The 20,636-nt window shown below is 44.5% G+C and overlaps 1 protein-coding gene and 1 long non-coding RNA gene across 2 annotated transcripts in view; one reads left to right on the plus strand and one right to left on the minus strand.

Moving 5' to 3' along the window:
• SHISAL2A (shisa like 2A) overlaps positions 1-20,636 on the plus strand; it is a 354,318-nt gene that overhangs the window by 234,585 nt on the left and 99,097 nt on the right. The gene's annotated exons all lie outside the window — the stretch shown is intronic.
• LOC138293438 (uncharacterized) overlaps positions 9,974-20,636 on the minus strand; it is a 53,071-nt gene continuing 42,408 nt past the window's right edge. Inside the window, exon 3 of the long non-coding RNA XR_011203001.1 lies at positions 9,974-11,820. This is a non-coding gene — a long non-coding RNA (uncharacterized lncRNA). The remainder of the gene's footprint in view (positions 11,821-20,636) is intronic.

Here is a 20,636-nt window from a genome sequence, read left to right on the forward strand (position 1 = left end):
GTGCACACTGAGAACACTTGAAATAAGGTTCCTGTCGCAAAAATGTACAGTCCTTGTGATAGGCACCCGTAGCATTTACAAGAAAGAAGGTCACATTTTAAATAAGCAGAGATGTGATTGTTTTTGATGAAGTACAGGGATGATACCTGGTAATTATCTGCAATTGAAAATGTTACCTTATTTGGAATATAGAAGCAGCTTGATGTAGTGGAGGGTCTGTGCATCAAACTTTCTATTGTTGCATGTTTTGTGGACATCTCTTTAGAAGTGCTTTTTATTTGGGTATGAGCAAGTCCCAGTTTGCCTCTTGAAAATAACTATCATTTGAACTACTGTGGTACCAGATCTCTAAAGAAGTGTTTCCCAGTGGTGTTGTGATCCCTTTTGATACAAAAATTGTAGTATACGTATGCTGCAAAATCCACCATTTGGATCAATTCTTTTCAAAACTTTCTTGCGGGGGAACCACTCCCCATGCCCCATTTTTCTCATTTTCATGCTAGTTCGCTGCACTCACTTGCGGATTACACATGGGTCGAAGATTTCTTGCCCCACCACTTTTAAAATCCTCCTGCCACCCCTGACCTAAGCCACTGGAATTTGCCTGTTCTGCATCCCAATCCATCATTATTCACCCACCATGCCACCTCAGTTTGACCCACCCATATGCAAATCAATCTATGCCCTACTCCTCATGGGAACAGTCCAGCATGAAGTGCCAGGCCAGGTCCTCCATGAACAATCAACCCAGGACTGGTGGCTGAGATTCGTTCAAGCTTTCCGTCTATCCCTTTTCCTATACTTTAGTATGACTGTGAAGAGAAATGGTAAATGGTGTTCAGGCAGACAGGTATTTACAACCCATTTTATGATGCATTGTTAAACTCCTTGACACACAATAAGAAAACCATTTCAGCGATTCATCAGCCTGTGGGAAATCAATGCATTGCTCAGCAGAGCATAAAATCAAGACAGTTCCTCGAAAAAGATGCCTTTGTAAAATATTCAACTGCTTAAAATATGCACTATTGTAGTTAAATTTGTGACACGTGAGGGAGGACTAGCAGTGCTAGATACCAGGAAGGTATCTGAATGGATGGAGGGCAGCTGTCTAAAATTAAACGGGGACAAAACAGAGAAGATGGTGGTAGGCAATAACCCATCCCTCTGGCAACAGATCAGCTGGTCCACGGTGTTAGGGAAACGCCCAGTATCCAAGGAGGAGGTGAAGAGTTTAGACTTCACCCTAGATAATCAGCTCTCCAAGGCCTCGCAAGTGAACAAGATAGCTGGTTGCGATAGCCGGTTGCTGCTTTGGCTCATTAAAAGAAGTTAGAAAAACCCTCTGATGGTTCCTGGCCGAGTCAAGAAGAATATTGATCCATGGACTGATCCTATCATGCCTTGATTATGGCAGTTCACTCTATTTGGGTAGTCCCAAGGCAGTGATGGGGAAACTTTAAATCAGTCAGAATGCTGCAGCCTGGACTATACAAGGGATTCCAAAATCATGGTCAGCCAGGAAAGCACTAACAACCCTCCATTTGTTGCTCATAAGCCGTAGAGTACAGTTTAAATCACTCTGACTGGTACATGGGGTCAAACACAAGGTGGTCCCTAAAGTTCTCTGCCAGTTGATCACACTTTCCCCAGCAACCTCGATCTCCTGGCTGTGCCCAGAATAATCAGAGCCAGATGTGGGGAATGATTGCTTTCATATCTTGCCCACAAGATCTGGAACTCTTTGCCTCTTAACCTGAAAAGCAAAAATATTTTTTTGCACTTTAGGACGCAGTTAAAAACCTATCTCTTCCCATAATTGCTCTGTTTTCTTCCCTCACTGATCTTCTTCTTGCTCTGGGAGGCCCGGTCCTGGGGTGCCATGCACTTTACATGTATGGTGATTAGAACAGAATAGAAGGTGCTGAATTTTTTTGGCACTTAGCTCTTGCCAGAGCTGCTTATAACTTGAATACTTTAGTTTCTCTGGTCGAGGGAACAGTGAGGGCTCAGGTTGTGCTCATCTCTTTCAGTACAAAAGTATATAATTATTTTTGTTTAGATTTCTATTTTTACCATTTTCTATACGGCGACCAAAACCCAAAAGGGGAACCTGCAGCATTAGAACAGTTACTGCGCATAGATATTTACATAGGAATAATTTACACAGCTTCATGAATTTAAACAAACATCACTAACCTAAATACATTTTTGTCCTGAGGATATTTGATGACTATCAAACACGAAGCAAGCCTTAACGAAACAATAGAGAAGAGGCACCATTCTACTCCCAATGTGGCCACCGTGAACATAAGAAGATTGAATGATAGTATTTGGGAAGTATTATCAGTCCAGTTGTTGTTAGATCTGGGCATATTATGTGGGTTTCCATGTGATAAGAGAAGTGTTGCAGTGAAAACATGACGGCTGCATACACCCCATATGCAGTATTGCTTTTCCTCCCCACTCTTCAAATTCAACATGAAATGTTGAAACTCAAGATTTTGTACTGATATAAACCTTATTTAAGGTACATTGTAGTTATTTAGAATTATAATGTTTATCTTCGAAATTAAAGCATTGCATTGATTTCTGCAAAATGCCAGTGCCCCTCTTTGCTTAACAAATGTCTTACCCATTTGTACCACACTCTCCACCTGCCTTTTGTGTGATTTGTTACCTAAACCTTCATGTGTTTTTTCAAAAGAAAAGTTGTATATTTCTGTTACTGTTCCACTGCAATGAGCATGTACTGTGGAGTAAGGAAGAGGCCTTGACACTGACGGTCCAGAAAAAACACATTATTGCTGACGAGATGGAGAATTTAGCAGAAAGGCGAGTGTTGTGTGAGGAAATCACAAGTGGTGTGCAAATGCCTAAATGATGGACCACAAGCGAGCAGCTAAACACCCTCAGTGCCCCAGTTTAATGGAAGCTGGTGTCTGAATTAATATTCTGAATTTTGTGGTACTTGACAAACTTTCACTTTTTGTCAGCACGACTATTATCATGTAAAAAGCTGTTGCACCTTGTTTAAGAAAACACAACACATTCTGAGTTTGCACTCTTTAGTAGGAGGTAAATATATTACTGCACTACTGTATTCTGGAGCAGAAATAATACAGTTGCAAAGTGTCATAAGCAGTGGCATCAGTGATATATTGGGTGTGGTGTTTCCAGGCAGTCAGTGCAGGAAATGAGGGGGTCCACCTAGATCTAACGGCTATTATTGAGATGGATCTGGGTTCCAACTGGCTCCAGTGAAATAATATGAATTTATCCCGGGGTAATTATCTGGCACATGTACAAATTTTAGCGGCTGCCACACATTATATGTTAAGAGTGCATGCTGTAGGGAAACTAAAGTCAGGATTTAAAACATAACGCTGTGGTTTGGATTGTCTGTACCAGGGGCGGCTGGTGGATTTTAAAAGTTGTGGGGCAGAAATCTTGGACCCAAATGTCATTAAAAAAAATTGTAGGTTACGTGTCAAGAATTTTCAATTCTATTACGACACGGAAGCAAGGATGATGCTTTCTCTTTCTTTACTGTCTCAACAAAGCAGCCAATCAAAAGACAGTTAAACATCAAAAGCCATGAATCTTTACAACAGGTCACACTCAAGACCCCTGTCCATATATATCATGACCCTCTACAGTCACTTCCTCTTTCTTTGCCAAAGTCAGATAAACATCAAACATCCAAAACTAAACCTCTTACAGATTAACTATTCCAACGATCACCAGATCTGAGATTCTGGCAAAACACAAGCTGGGCTCAACAGAAGCAACATCCAGAAGAAACTTCCAACAAGAACGAAGTCCATAGTGTTGTCTGCTCCAAGAACTGAGCAGCAACAAAATTCATGCAAACAGATCCAGAGCAAGGACCCCACTCTCTGATTATTTGGAGAAAAAGCATTGGATCCAGTTTCCAATCGCTGGAATCCCTCAGAAACCTGGAATTCCAGTCTGCTATTGTGTTCTGGACACCCGGAAGATAATCTGCTAGGACAACCAGATGATGACTGAGGCAGACTGAGGCAGTAATGCCAGAAGTCCTTGGCAATTTCTGCCAAAATCCTGGACTTTGTCTCCCCTAATTTGTTGGCATACCGGACTTTTGTTATATTGTCCATCTTCAATAATATGCAGCAGTCCATCTTCTGAGGGGAAATACTCTTTATGGCAAAAGAGCCCGCTAGAAGTTCCAAACAATTGATGTGAAGATCCTGCTCCGAATTTGACCATCGACCCCCTGTCACCAAAGAACCACAACGGGCTCCCCAGCCCAAACGGCTGGCATCTGATTCGATCACCACCTCTGGGTATGAACCAAATATGGCCCTGCCGTTCCAAGCTTCCATACGCCAAAGCCACCAATGAATCTCCGACTTCACCTCGTAGGTTAACGGAATACGTTCAGAATGGTTCAGACCCTTCTGCAAGTGTTGAATCTTGAGTCTTTGCAGGACATGATAGTGAAGGGGAGCCGGAAAAATGGCCTGAATAAATGAGGCTAGAAGACCCACTGAGCTGGCAATCTTCCTCAATGACACAGTCGGGCTGACTAATGCAGACCTCAATTCCCTCTTGATGTTACGAATTTTCTGAGAAGGAAGAATAAGCTGAGAGCGGACTGACTCTATCCTGAAACCCAGCAAGTCTGTCACTTGAGACGGATTCAACAGTGACTTCTGCATTTTGATAAGAAAACCCAGATCCTGTAAGAGATGAATGGTCCAATCTAAATGAGTCAGGAGAATCTGTACATCCTGAGCCATCAATAATATGTCATCCAAATATATGATTAATCATACTCCTTTAGCACGAAAAATTCCACCACTGGTCTCATCAGCTTCATGAAGCACCAGGGGGCTGACGACAGAACAAAAGGTAGCGCATTGAACTCCAGATAGTGGCCCTTCCACAGGAATTGTAAATACCTCCTGTGTGGGTAAATAAAATGGGAATCGAAAGATAGGCATCCTTTAGGTCTAGGCAACCATCCAGTCTCCTTCTAATAGAATATCTCTCAACGTGTGAATCCCTTCCATTTTGTATAAGATCCAAAAATGTAAATCTTTTATATTTAGCACCAGGCGATGATCCCCGCCTTTCTTGTCTACTACAAAACTGGGGATGATAAAGTGAGGTGAAGAAAAACTTGCTGCCCCTTTGTCGATCAGAGCTTGAACCTCAAAATCTATAAAGGGCTGATCTGCAAGGGAAAAACACATTTGAAGAGGGGGTTTCAATTGTTTCGGAGTACTGATAAACTCCAATCGGAAACCCAAGACCATCTGAAGAATCCAAGGATCCCCAGAAATCTTTTTCCAGCTATCCAGAAACAATCCCACTCTGCCCCCAAGAAGTACTTGAGAATGTGGTATAATGCTTACCGGAGTAACCAGCATCATGAATAGCTCCTTGCTGTCCCCTTTGGGGCCCTCTAGGTGCCTGGAGCGTCCTCCTCTGGAGCGAGTAGGATAGAGTGTAGATTCAGATTGATCTCCGTACCAACCTTCTCTCCCTCTGGGGTAGTAGTTCTGAGGACTTGCAAAAGATCCCTGGCTGGGGCATTCGCCCTCCATAACGACCAGCCTTGAGAAAAACGCTTTGTTTAAAAACCTTTTTAAGGGACATCTGTGCCTTGTCGAGGGAGGCAAAAGTAGAACAGAACTTTGCTAGTTCTTTAATAAAGGAAGAAACAAATTGTAATCCATCTGTCGAAGGACCCGCTTCTGAGGTGGCGTAATCATTTAGTTTAGGGTAAATATGCATCAGTATGGACTTCCTGCGTTCTGAAGAAATTGCGCAATTCATATTGCCCAGTTGACAAATGGCTCTTTGGGCCCAGCCAATTAGAACGTCAGTGTCCACCGGAGTCCCTGATTCCTTGGCGTGGAAGGCCATATCTAGAATCTTTGTCAAAGGACCAAACATGTCAAGTAACTTATCTTGGCAGTTATGCCACAACGTATCTAGACCCTTTTTTGAGTCTCTAGCAAACTTTTTCATAAAGATCACTATGGTAGGGTCTATTTCTCGAGTGTCTGTAACCTTACCCTTCAGATTCTGTCTAGGGCATTCCGCCCAAAGACATGATCGCACCTCTTTATCCAAGCTCCTGCAAATATAGGATTGAACATACTTCGCCACTTCTGAGGAAAGAACCCAATTGGACTCCCTGGGGTGAACAACTTCTGTGGGGTTGAAATCTAGGACCCTGGAAGGGGAAGCTTGCTTTTTTGGTTTCTTGCTGGGTCCCGGAGCCTCAGAGTCATCGGAATCCTCAAAAGAGGAATTTGTATCTGACGAAGTTGGGGGAAAACTAGAGTCTTTTTTAGTGCTATAGTTATTTTCACTAGCACACTTACGTCAAAGTTTTTCAAATGCGTCAGCATGAATGTTCTCTGACCCAGAATCCAAACCCTTATCCAAATTCTTAGACTTTGAATTAGACTTAGAACCTTCATTCTGAAGTTGGGTTCCTGTAGCCAACCGTGGGTGTTGGCGTAATCAAAAAGTTGGCCAGAAAAGGGTCTTAAAGCCCTGACAAGGGCATCATTGACAGACTGTTGAACCCTGTAATTAAGGGCTTCCACCAGGTTCATCTCTAACTGATTTCCAGTCTCCTCAGGGTAATAACCTGATTCATGCTCATCCCATTGAGCCATTCTCCTGCATATTTATATATATTATATAATAATAATACACAATTAAATTCAAAGAAATACATGATATTAATATAGGGGAAGTGCAAAAAAACCCTGACAGGCTGAATGCCCTGTAAATTGTGGAGGGAGAAGCCTGTAGCCAAAATCAAAGCACTCTAGGTAAAGCCTCTTTAAATTATCACTGCCCACGTTCAAAATGTAAACTGGGCATATAGGGAGCACAATGGAGAGACCGACAGGTGGTCTCCAGTCGCAGGCGATCCAGAAACACGAGCCGATCTCCCAGAGGAAAACTCTGTAAAAGATCAGCTCGTAACGCTGCAGTGCAATGCCACGAGGGCACTAGAAATAAAAATAGGACTACGCTAATCGCGTAGTCCGCTCCCGCTCCTACACCACAAAAGGGCTAAGATGGCAAGACGGCAAATAAAAAATTAACAAAAGCACGAAGCACTGAAATAATAAAAATTATGCGAGCAGAATCACTTCGCTTACAAGTTATGAAGTAACGAATATCATGCACAAAACAATTATATAACGTTCAAAGAATCAAGTAAGACAAATGAGTACTTCTCTGCTGCAGCGCAGCAAAGAAAGAGGAAGTGACTGTAGAGGTCTTGATATATATGGACAGGGGTCTTGAGTGGTGATTGGTACATGTGACCTGTTGTAAAGCATCATGGGTTTTGATGTTTTTTGTTTTACCGTCTTTTGATTGGCTGCTGTGTTGAGACAGTAAAGAAAGAGAAAGCATAATCGGAGCCTCCGGCCCTTAAATAGAATTATCGAGCAAGCATGGAAATGAAAAAAAAGGTGGGCATGAGGGGTAGTTCCTCCTGCAAGAAAATATTTAAAAAAATGTATTCAAATGGTGGATTTTACAACATACATTTACTAAATTTTGAATCAAAAGGGATTACAACAGCATGGGGAAACACGTCTTTATAGATGCCACAACTGTTCAAATGACTTATTTTCAAGAGGCAAACTGGGACTTGTTCATAGCCAACAAAAAAGCACTTTTAAAATGACACCCACAAGACACGCAATAATAGAAAGTTTGATGCACAGACCCTCTACTACAAGCTGCTTTATGTTTCAAATTAGGTAACAGTTTCTTTTGCAAATAATTACTAGGCGTTATGCCTGTTCTTCATCAAAAACAATCGCTTCACTGCCTGAAAGTCTCACTTGTGAAATGTGCGGCATTCTTATTTAAAACATGCTCGTCTCTCTTGTAAATGCTTCTGGTGCATATCATTAATCTGTACTTTTTTTTTCAACAGGCAACTTATTTCAAGTGCACTCAGTGTGCACACCCACACTGTATACAGTAGTTTCATGTTTGAGACAGACAGAAAGACATTGTACAGTTAAAGGTAAAGCTAAAGCCATTTTTCTGTGTGTCAGAGGTGTGCATGGAAAACTGGACAGGCCATGCAGGGTCCACTTTATATCCAGTTGATCGGTTTACCCTGTTGATACAGGAAGGCCAGTGTGCCCCTCTCTTCCCCCCAACCCGAGTTAGGCACCATTTGCACCACCGCCCTCAACGTGACACTGCGTGAAGTGACAATAAACAATAAACACAAATTAAGGAATAGGTGTATCCTGCAGGGAGCCTAATGGTCCTTTTATGCACAGGTAGACAACTGGCATTGGTGCCTGAGACTGCCTCATGTGCTACTTCAAAACACATAGGCCCTCATTTCAACTTTGGCGGGCGGCAAGTGCTGCCCGCCAAGTTGAAACCGCTGCGCGCCCGCCAATGCGGCCACACTCCGGCGGTGGCTATTTGGAGATCCCCGCTGGGCCGGCGGACAGAAACCTAGTTTCCGCCCGCCGGCCCAGCGGGGATCTCGCACGCAAAACGGGATACGGCTCCAAATGGAGCCGGTGGTGTTGCGGCGGTGCGACAGGTGCAGTTGCACCCGTCGCGATTTTCACTGTCTGTTACGTAGACAGTGAAAAGCTCCATGGGGGCCGTGGCAGGGGGCCTGGTGACTCCCCTTTCCGCCAGCCTTTTCATGGCGGTTCATACTGCAATGAAATGGCTGGCGGGAGGCTGTCCTGGGGGATTACAACCGCCGGGACCAATGTGCGACTGTCGTAATCCCATGTAAAGCCTGTTGGCGGTGCTTCTGTCGAAACAGCCCTGGCGGTCTTTGACCGCCAGGGTTGTAATGAGGGCCATAGTCTGACTACCACAAACTATAAGTAAAGGTGGCACATTAAAAATAATGACCTGAAGTTTGCCCAGAGCCCCAAAATATTTTGATGCACTATTGAAAATGATGCCAAGAAACAAAGCAGTGCTTTGGGCAAACGTCAGATCAAGGAAGCAGAGGTGCAGCACATTATTACAGTCAGAAGGTAAAAAGGTTTTGCAGCCCTATTCAGCTTCAATGAACTGGCCTCTGTTGCTGGAAGTACCACTTAGCAAACCCCCTCCTCTACCTTTGCTACAAATGGACATTGCTCTTTGCATATTGTCTCCAGCTCGGAAGGTGTGAGGAAAACCAACAGGGACAGAGGGTTGTGGTGGGGGGAGGGGAGTCTGCGCTGAAATGTATTCTAGCTTGTTCTTGTTAAATGAATTCTCTAGGAAATGCTCTGGTGCAGGTAAAAAAATGCAACAGGAGCACTAGAAGCAAAGTAGGGAAAGACAGTAAATTACATTTTGTTTTTTACCTATATTACCCTATATATAGGTTTGCTGCTAAAATAAAATCAGCAAAGAGTAATTCTAGCCACATTAAATATTTAATTTGAAAAGCCTTGCACACAGAACCCAGTCCCATCTCCAGTTCTGCCACACGATCATCACATGGGCAGGTGCATGTGTTACAAAACTGTAAAACTAAAAAGGCTCCCAGAGGGCATGTGAGGGTTCATACAGTCCAGCCTAATGAGTGAAGACCCACCCGGATTAAAGACTCCAGAGTGCCTCTCCACATCCCAGTCAGAGAATGGTGCAGAAGAACGTGCCCAGTGCGTACCCAGTAAACCGGCAGCTGCTGCTCAGTGAGAGTGATCACCATTTTGGACTAAAACGGAGAGGTAAATAAAGAAGGGTTTCAGAAGAAGATAGCCACGGACCTAGCACCCTTGTGTGCTTAGGAGACTGTGGTTTAAAGTGCATGCCCTGAGTATGGCAACACCATGAGAGTGACTGCTTTTAAAGTCCTACAACTAATTGTACTCATACCAGACACTAGGATTGGTGTTTTTACTATTGCATTTAATTGCATTCCATAATTGAATTCCCGGTGGAAAACACAGGTGTGAGACAAATAAATACAAGAATTGTCCTAGACGACAAACGTGCTTTACAAGCAAAGATGCATTACTGTAGAGGGTATTTTTAGAGGAGGTAGGCACATCATAGTAAAATGTGCTTTAAAGAATGGAGTGAATTACAGATGTTGAAGGGTCAGGAATAAAAGAACAACACAACTCTGTTTGGCAAATAATATGAGCATTTATGAATAACGGCCGGGAGGGCAGCACAGTTCTGTGACTGTCACCGCACTCAACTTTGTCAGTACAAACAGCCCTTTTTATGTGTTCACGATACCTTGAATGCGTCTTATCACCTGTCATGCATTTTGATTTAAATGCCTGCTTGGTACATTTTACCTCTATCTAATTTAGAATAAAGCCACATTTTTCCTTGATAAATCATCTAATTACGCATTCACAGAAAAGCGAACATTACACATCTCTCATGAGCACATTTGTTAATAAACCGCAATGTCTTTTATTTCACTGAAGCCTATCGATACTTTCTCCTTCAACTAACTCCAGACTTGGAAGCATTTCTGTCTGGCCTCCCTTGCACAGCTGCTGACCTTCAAGCATCAAAGCTTATTGTGTTCCCTTTCTAAAACCTCCATGGTGTATCCTTCCCTTGTGAACGTGGATTGGAATGTGTGCCCTCCCTGAGTGTGTGTGTTCTCAAGTTATGACTCAAGCTTTCTGTGGCTTTCTACTTGCAGCTGCCTTCTGAATAAATGTTTCTGCTTGTCCTTGTCTTGCCTCCATGCTTTCTGTCCTGAGCTCTCTATTTGGACACCATGAGCAGTCTGGGCCTGTATTCTTCCCTTATCATGTACGACTCTGCACATTTTCCTCCTAATTCATGCATTAGCAAAAGTGGGCCTTCTCCGTTTTCTATATTTTCAGTACCATTCCCCCCTTTAGTTGAACTTTCAACTTCTTCATCTTTCCTGCTACATCCATTCATTAGTGTGTATATGTTGTCCTCGCCCTCCTGCACTTTCCTGGCTACCCTAATAGTGAACATCCCTCCCAACTTCTGGCTCACTCTCTTGCAGAATCCTACCACTATTTGAATGATACAAAACATCAATAATATCACCACAAGTTTTGGGAATAACCCCTTAACCAGTCCTGACAACCAGGATGGCATCCATACAAACTACCCTGAAAACCATTCGTTGGGGGCACCCCCCTCGTCTGCCATCTTCTTCCGTAGGTTATGTAGAGTCTGTATGGCCTCCATTATTGTTCCGTTGTCTGCATCATTAGCTGGCAAGTATGTGCAACAGGCATTTCCGATTTTGGCACAAACCCCACACTCCATGGCCGTCATCAAGTCTAACACATACCTATGTTGCATAAGCATCACCCTCACAGCCCGCATTTCTTCCTTGACTGCATTGAACCCATCTTCAGTCGCGTTAATGGTCTTCATCAGTTCCCATCCGGTTATTTGCAGCCAGGAGGCAGTTGCCTTTCCTTGGACAAATGGGAAGATGCTTCCGAAGAACAATTGGGCATCATTGAACAACCTGTGATCTCGTGAAACGTCTTCCCAGGTTCTAGTACCCATATAATCTGCATATCTATTCTTCCGATGGTGTAGCAAGGTGGTTGGACGGCTCATGAGGTGGTCATGTAACTTTGAAATGTCCACCCCTGAAATCACGAAGGAGAGGGTGTGTGCACAGTAACTAAGAAACAAAGACCTCTCCATCCGGAAGGAAGTCGCGAGTACAGCCATTCTCTGCATTGCCAATAGTAGTCCATCAGACTGGAGGTGCTCCATTGCATGTCAGCGTTGTACCTTGTGGTGATGCAATTGATGTTTCTCCCTACCGGGACTGTTCCATTCCCTCTGAAACATAAAAAGAAAACAATTGGTGTTCTACCTGCTCGAAGAGTGGATCGCGTTTCTACCCAAGTCTACCTTAATCTAGATATGTTTTCGTCCCATATAGCCTGACATTTCTGCTGTGTACTATTATCACTCTGATTTCCCATCCATAAAGAGAGAGCTCTACATCCAAATGTTGCACCATGGTACCACTGACCATGGACGTATACTGATCCATTTACTCGAAAATATGGCCTCTCCTGGCAATCTTGGGGCATAGGTGTGGCTGAATAGTTTTAACAAAAAAGTGTAGGTCGTGATACTCCCAGGGATCCCTGCTCTAATATTCTATTTTTCCATTTTTTACTCTTGTACCTCATTACCCCTGTCTCGGCCATTTTCTCTAACTTCACTATTTAATCCTTGCGGTCTGTCAAGACATTTGTTATATCGGCTAGCTCCTTCTCATATTGTGTGGTGTTTGCTAGGAATGCTCCCTGTCTTATCTGTAAGGGTTACATCCGTGCTCTCATTCTGCAAAGATACAAATGTAACAAACATTGAGTAACATTCGGAGATACCTCTTTTGACAAGTGCAGCCTGTCTGTGTCACTAGCATATGGAATCGGGGAACAAACAAAACATTATTCATTAGTAGCCTGCATGCCTATCTCTGCCATGTGCTGATACCATATGTTGTCTAGTAAACTAACATGAATATTATCGGATACATTTTCATACTTATATTCTTCTCTCTGCAGGTGCTTAGTATACTGACACATTGCCATGCGTGGGCTAAAATACCATTGAAATGTAATTGCTAGCATAACAAAACATGAACAGAAAAACAAAATTTAAACACATAACTGTCCACCAGCAGTGTCGAATAGGAGCTCCACTGGCCTCTTTAGGAAGGACGCTGTCCTTCGTCTTTTTCTTTGCCCTCCTCTAAGTTCCTGTGAAGATGGTGATGTGTGACATGAAGCAGGGGCCAGTTGAACGTCTGACAGATGTATCCAGGGCTTCCTGTCCTCCACCTTCGCTGCTGTGGGGGTGCTCTGGGTAACTAAGTAGGGGCCCTCGAACTTGCTGTCTCTCCATTGTTGTACATAATTACAGATGTACACTTGCTGGTCCACGGAAATTGGACTGGTCTGCTGGGCTGCGGTGGTGCACTTCTCCTGTCATGACACCTGTTTAGAGAAGAACTTGACAGACTTCAATAACTGAGATAAATAACTACTCATCTCCTGTCCTAAAACCTCAGCTGTCTTTGAGCATCTGTCCTCTGTCGAGCTATTGTTAAAAGAGTTGGCATAGGACGTCCTGTCACTATCTGGTGAGGGGTCAACTGATGATCACTTCCTGGTTGGTTCCTGAGGGCATATACGGCTAGTGGAAGGCAATACAGCCAGTTTTTCTGCAGAGTGGCACATAGGGTCTGATTACAACTTTGGAGGAGGGTGTTAATCTGTCCCAAATGTGACAGATATACCACCCGCCGTATTACGAGTCCATTATATCCTATGGAACTCGTAATACAGTGGGCAGGATATCTGTCACATTTGGGACGGATTAACACCCTCCTCCAAAATTGTAATCAGGCCCATAATTTGCTAATCTTGTTCTTTAACAAGTTGTTAAGGTGTTCCACTATATCATTACTTTGGGGATGATAATCAGGTCATAATTTATGCTTTATTCCTAGAGAGGTGCAGATGTGCTGAAACATTGCATTAACAAAGTGTGTGCCGTTATCTGAGCGGATCGCTTTTGCGATTCCCCACCTAGGTATCACTTCTCTTATCAAAACGTTGGCTGCTGTTTTAGCATCATTATGTACACATGGTCCTGCCTCGATCCACCATGAAAAGGGGCAGACCACCACGATAAGATATCTGTAATTGTTAGATCTCTCTATCATGTCGACAAAATCTATATGTACATTTTTAAATGGGCCTGTTGGACGTGGTATTGTTGAAGTAATTACTTTTAGTGTGGGTCAAGGGCTGTATTGTTGGCATACTGAACATTCTGCAATGTACATAGTAATCATTTCAGATAATTGTGGAATGAACCAATCTGTCTGTAGCGTAGCAAGAAGATATTCCTTGGCAGTATGTGCAGGGAGGTGTAAATGCTCTAGGGCTGTGTACAACAGGCTTGAGGCATCACTGACTCACCTGTGCTTTCTTGCCTAAAGATAAAATCTGTTGGTGACTGTATACACCCTCGCTGTTCCCACAGCTCTCTTTCATGAGGTAGTGCTTGTTCTTGCAATTTGCCTAAATGTAATCGTGCTGTCTCTGTATATGGGGGTGGTAATTGAGTAGCATTCTGTTGCCTCCTTGTCATCATCCCTAACGTGTGTTCATCCTGTTCACTATAATTTGGAGATGTTTTAGCTGCTTCTTTTGCTGACCAGTCTGCCAAGGCGTTTCCCCTGGAAACAAGGGGGGTAATTTCAACCCTGGCGGTTCAGGACCGCCAGGGCTGAAATGACGGCAGCACCGCCAACAGGCTGGTGGTACTTCCAAGGTCATTACGACCGCGGCAGAAGCGGCGCGGTCGCACCACCGGGGCCGGCGGTTTCCCGCCACAATGGCCCCGGCGGTAGTAATCCACCAGGGCAGCGCTGCTAGCTACAAGTCCCCCTACCGCCAGCCTTTTCCTGGTGGTGTGAACCGCCAGGAAAAGGCTGGCGGTACGGGGAGTCGCGGGACCCTGGGGGCCCCTGCACTGCCCATGCCACTGGTATGGGCAGTGCAGGGGCCCCCTGACAGGGCCCCATGCGGCTTTTCACTGTCTGCTCTGCAGACAGTGAAAAGCGCGACAGGTGCAACTGCACCCATCACACGGCCGCAACACCGCCGGCTCCCATGTTGCGGACCACATCCCCGCTGGGCTGGGCTGGTGGGTGGAAACTCTGTTTCCGCCCGCTGGCCCAGCGGTGATGTCATAATGGGCACCGCGGGACGGTGGTTACAACTTGGCAGGCGGCGTTTGCCACCCACCAATGTTGTAATGAGGGCCAAGGTCTTGCTGATTGGTCTGTACTGCACATTGTATAACTGTTACCTTAGATGGCAGAGTTGAAGCCTTTATCAATTTCGCCAATAAATCTTTATGCATTACAGGGGATCCATCAGATTTAAGAAATCCCCTGTTTTCCCATCGGTGAATGCTAGAATGCACAGTGGTGGTAACATATGCTGAATCTGAATAAATGGTAAGTTCTAGTCCTTCGGCGTGTTGCAGCGCTTCAATGATTCATGGGATGGAAGTGGTATTTGACTCACTATCTGTAAGGTGTCAGAGGATCCCTGCTGCTCAGCTTTTACAACGGCCGCTCCTGAGTGCCTGATCCTAGTCTCCTGATCTATGAAAGAGGGCCCATCGACAAAGAGCAGCATGCTCCCAGGGATGGGGCCTTCTCCTATCCCACTCTCTTTTTCTGGGGTCTAAGTGGCACAGTCATGTACTTGTTCATTGTCAGAAACTGGGTGTGCAAAGAACGTTGCTGGATTAACTGTGTGCCACCATACCACTTGCAAGAATGGTATTGACAGTATTACTTCATATCCAGATACCCTCTGAGTTGTAAGGGTGCTCTTGCTCTTTTGCAAGATTGTGAATACCGCATGCTGTACATACAGTGTTAAAGGTGATCCTATCACTATGGTGGTGCTCTTTTGAACTGCAAAAGCTGCTGCAGCCAGAGCTTGCTCACATGGGTAATGCCCTTTCATGACAGGATCTAGCAGCCCACTGTAGTAGGCAATTGTTTTGTGTCCCATAGATGTCTTTTGAGTTAGTACTGCTGTCATCGTCGTTCCATTACAATGACAGAAGAGGTAGAATGTTTTACTATAATCAGGTGTACCTAACACTGGAGCATTTGTTATTGCTCTCTTTAGCTCCAGGAAGGCTGTCTCCCTTTCGTCTGTCCAGTCTATTTTGTTTACGTGTGTGTGGGACTCTCTCAAAGCAGTTAGAAGTGGTGCAGTCAGATAGTCACTGCCTCACATAATTGCAGAGTCCTAAAAACTTCTGCATTTGTTTTGTGGTTGTGGGCTTAAACATGTTCCCAATACTCTTTACTCTGTCCGGTGTAACCCTCCTCCCATCTTTAGATATTATCTGTCCCAAATAGTGGATCTCTATCTGCACGTACTGCAATTTGTTCTTGTCCACTTTGTAACCTTTTTCTGCAAGCATGGAGAGGAGACCAATGGTGTCATCTCTACATATGACTTCAGTGGCACTGTAAACCATGATATCATCTACGTATACAAAGTACTCTTGCCGTTTATGTTTGCTAAATCCTTCTTCACTGTTCTGGTAAAAATGCTCGGGGACTCACAGAAGCCTTGTGGAAGACGCCAATAGCAATATTGGGTCTGTCTAAACGTGAATCCAGTCAAATATTGGCTGTCAGAATGCAGTGGAATGCTGAAAAACGCATTCTTCAGATCAACCACTGAGGAATAAGTGGTTTCTTTAGGAATGTTTGTTAGTATGACTGATGGGTCAGGTACCACTGGAAATTCTGGTATCACTACATCGTTAATGGAGTGGAAATCCTGAATCATTCTCCAAGTACCCCCCTTTGTCTTGTGTATCGGGAAAATCGGAGTGTTGCACGGTGTTGACCTCTCATATATTACTCCCTCCTCAAGTAATGCTTGATTTGCGGGGATAATGCCCTCTTCTGCCTCCTTGGACAAGGGGTACTGGCGTACCCTGGGCAGAATTGCTCCAGGTTTCAATGTAATTTTCACAGGCTCAGCCCCTTTGATCAGTCCCACATAATATGGACCCTTTGTCCACAACACCTCTGGGACTTTTGCCAAATCTCTCTCAATTATTGTTTGGTCTTATGCGTATCTGGACACTGTTCTATATTGTAGCTGCACTCTAATGGCAATGTCCATCTCAAACACAACTGTCTCAATTAGTGGGCAATCATCAAATATTTCTTCATCAGATAGATCTCTTAATTTAACCCCAGGATCTGTGAATATTATTGATGCCCACATCTCCTGTCTTCTGTCAGTTGCCGACAGCACGGCATCTGTTGATCTTATTTCAAGGGTGGATATTTCCAATATCATTTCAAGTTCTTTTATGGGATCCACAGGCTTGTAATGCCTGAACAGCAGTTCCTTTGGTAACTGCACTGTTTTCCCTTGTAGTGCTGGTGTGTGCGCTATCAAGGTGATATAACCCGCGCAAAAAGCCTCTGTATCGACAGGAACTGCCCTGACCTGTTGTCCTACCTCCTCATGAGCTATGAGGGGCAATATCCTGCTCGGTGTGACACCTGGCGTGTAACATACCATTGACCCATCCTCCAGGAAGGAGATGGTCATGTTCAGTTTACTCATTAAATCTCTCCCAAGAAGATTGACTGGTGACTCTGGGGAGTACAGTAGTGGTCCTTCAATTTGTTTATCTCCCGCAATCATGTTTACTGATTTGGTGAATGGAACCCTGCTCACAGCCCCAAAAACCCCTTGTGTGTCCATTGAGTTGCAAGAAAGTGGTAGTGTTCCTTCCTTTATACATGATTTGGTGGCCCCAGTGTCGATTAAAAACCTGTAAGGGCGACCCTCTACGGCTACCGCCACAGTGGGTTCCTCATCTGACCTGCGGGTTACCGATAGTATCGGACACACAGTGCCCATCTGCGGGCTCTGTCATTGGGTATAATTTTGAGTTGGTGTTCCCCCGAACATTTGGGGTGATGCATGAAAGGGGTTGCCTCCTTGCACTGTTACCCCTCCCACCTGGACCTGTGCCTGTCCTCCCGTAGTATTGTTGACGCCTTGGGACCCGCCTTGTGTCATTGGCCCTTGGGGTGCAACTCATTGGTCTTGAGGGCCCTGCGGGGGGCCCTGCATTGCTTATTGCCGGGGCGCACATTGCATTTGTTGAGGCCCCATCTGCCCCTACGGGTAATTCCAACCTTGCACTCTCTCAACGTTTTTCTTGGCTGTGCATTCTCTTGCAAAATGGTCCATCTTACCACAATAATAACATTGTTGCCCTGCCCTATAGCTTCCTTGTTTTTTCCCTTGTGTTGGCCCTTGCTCTCCTGTAAAACCCCCCTGTCCCTTCCTTGTATCACTTGCTGGTTGTTCTCCTGGTGCCTGCACCTGCACTTGCATTGTGACAGACATTGGTAGTGCAGTCACAAGTGCCCCTTCTGTACTCGGCTTCTTAAGTTTTTGTTGCACCAACTTCGCTGTGGCCCTTTCCGCCTTTTCTGTCCTCTCCTTGTCTTTTTCTCGTTTTCGCTTAAATTAATGTACTATGTGGGCCTGTATTTCGGGCCATGGTTTAGCCTTTATTCCCACCACTCCATCTTAATTTGCTTGTATATCAGGGGAAAGGCCTCGCTTTAATACATAATAAAACAAAATTGCATTTCCTCCTGTGTTTTCCCAAATACTTCCTACCTCCTGCACCCATTGTTCTTTCATTCTAGTAATGATTTCTGCAATATCCTCAGTTGGCTTTATACTTTCTGCCATAAGGGCTCCAATGTCTGGTCTATCTGGATAAGTCCGTCGGAGCGCATCCCAAACATGTTGGCAGACATTGTTTAAAGATGACCCGTCAAACTGTGTATTTATCAATGTTACTTGAGGGAACCCTGTCCTCACAAAAATTGTGTTTACTTCGTCTCCCACTAATGAGCTGAGCAGGCTTTTGACATCACCTAAGGCAAGGTTGACCCCGGAAGTGTGTTTTTCAAAACATCCTATCCATTTTCCTGCACCATCAGACAGCGGGGGTAGTGCTCTTTTTAGATTCTCTTTGTCCATTTGTGGCCATGGTACGTATGCTGGCACTTGCCCTCCCTTAAAAATAAGGGGCAACTGAGTTATTCGTCGAGGGCTTCCTGACCTGAGACTTAACCTTGGATCTTTTCTAGTACTACGTGTCACTTTAGTTGGCTTGTCTATGGCATACTTTTCCCAAACTGCAAGGCATTCTTGTATTTAAGGGTAATTCCAATCTTGGTCACCCCATCCCTGCCGTATGCAATCTTCTGCAGTCGCTAAATCAAAGGGTTGAAAAGACCTTTGTCGTGGCCATGGCTTCCTTCCTTCTCTTTTAGTCCACCTTGCCAATTCATCTGAGAAAGGGTGACAATAATAGCTACCCTCCTCTTGCTCTATTATCTCTATAGGTGTCAATTCTGACCTTGTTTTTAGGATTGACCGTCTTTTTGTATCTGTGCCACCTCTTGCTGTCATTACTAGTTCTCGTGTGGGGAACGGGCGAAAATTGTATAACCTTCTGTTAATCCCTTGTTCATGCGCACTTCTATTAAATCCATTGTCCCAATCCTCATCATCTTCTGATCCTGTTACGGATGTTGTGAGTCATCCGGGGGCTCCTCATATTGTAGCTTTCTACACCTCCCTCCCATTCTTCTTCCTCTTCTATCCGTTCCTCTGCCGCCTCCCTCAATGTGTCTGCAGATGTGTCTCCAAGCCTAAGAATGACATGCCCTGTAGTCCATTGTCCCCAGAGGGGGGCAAGGCTCCTAGATTCCTCTGCCTGTCTCCCCATGTGTTGCAACTCACTTACTACCCTGTCTCTCCTGCTCTGTTCTGGGTCGGCTCGAGGAGCTGATAGGACGGGAGCGGGGGTTGCCTCAGCTCCCTGCGTCTCTAACCTCTTCTCCTTAGGCTCAACCCAAACTGGATGTTGGTACCCTGCAGCTGGCAGGATAGGGTAAAGACCATAAGGTAGGGGCTCCCCTAGTGACTCTCCCGGGGATTCTGTTTTTGTTTGTGCCACTACCTCTTCGGGAACAGTTGACTTTTCCTTTGGTTTTTCATGACAGAATACCCGCCATAGTGACAAAATAGCTTCCCTCTTCTGTCTTTTCTTTTTCTTATATGTTGAGCGAATCTAAGTCAATGTGTGTTCCGCTATGTCATCATCAAATGTCCCTTCTTTTGGCCATGGTTGAGCGTGATCCTCAGTGCCCTTGTGTCACTGCTTACAATATTTTAGTATTCTTTTCTTATCTGAAGGGAACGTTTTTATCATATGGGTGTTTCTACGTGTACCTCTTGCAGTCTGACCGCTGGACTGTGTATCTTTTTTCAGCTTTTTGTCTCTTGTCTTAGTGTGTATTTAGCTTTACCACTGTTACTGACCTATAGCAGTGTTGTATAGGGACAGTCCTACTCAGTATTACCTGACCACATATATTGTGGTGAGACTGTATTGGCGAACGTCAGCCATACTTATCGCCACTCTATGTAACACCTCTTCTATGGTGATGTCTGGGGCGTGTGAATTTATGGGGGGTCTGAGTGGATTACTACCTGACGCAATGCGTGTTATAACGTAGTCATGTATGTAGATAACTACTTGTGGTGCTCGGGTATGTGCTGAGGCATTCATGGTTTAAGGTTGTGAAATTACGAATATCTGTGAGAAATGCATCAAGAAGAGCCTCTAATATAAGGCCCCCTGTGTTTTTATATACACTAATTATTTCCCACTTACGGGACGCTTTAAGGGTGTCATTGGGATGTCAAAAATATGGCAGAGATCTCACACCCTCTCCTCTTCAATTATATCTCAATTATATCTGACTATGTGACAACTGGTGTGGACACCTGCCATTTCTTTATAACCTGACCCTTATGATTGTAGAACACTGTACTATCTTGTCCTCTTTTTTACTCATTGCTCATGAAATACATCCACTTGTCACTGTCGTGCTTTTTAGGTTTGCAACCAAGGGTCTGACTACCCTCAGACTCACACTGATATCTCAGCCTTGGTCGCTCTCCCTCGAAGGCACC

This window comes from Pleurodeles waltl, chromosome 4_2 (assembly GCF_031143425.1).
Source record: "Pleurodeles waltl isolate 20211129_DDA chromosome 4_2, aPleWal1.hap1.20221129, whole genome shotgun sequence".
NCBI lineage: Eukaryota > Metazoa > Chordata > Amphibia > Caudata > Salamandridae > Pleurodeles > Pleurodeles waltl.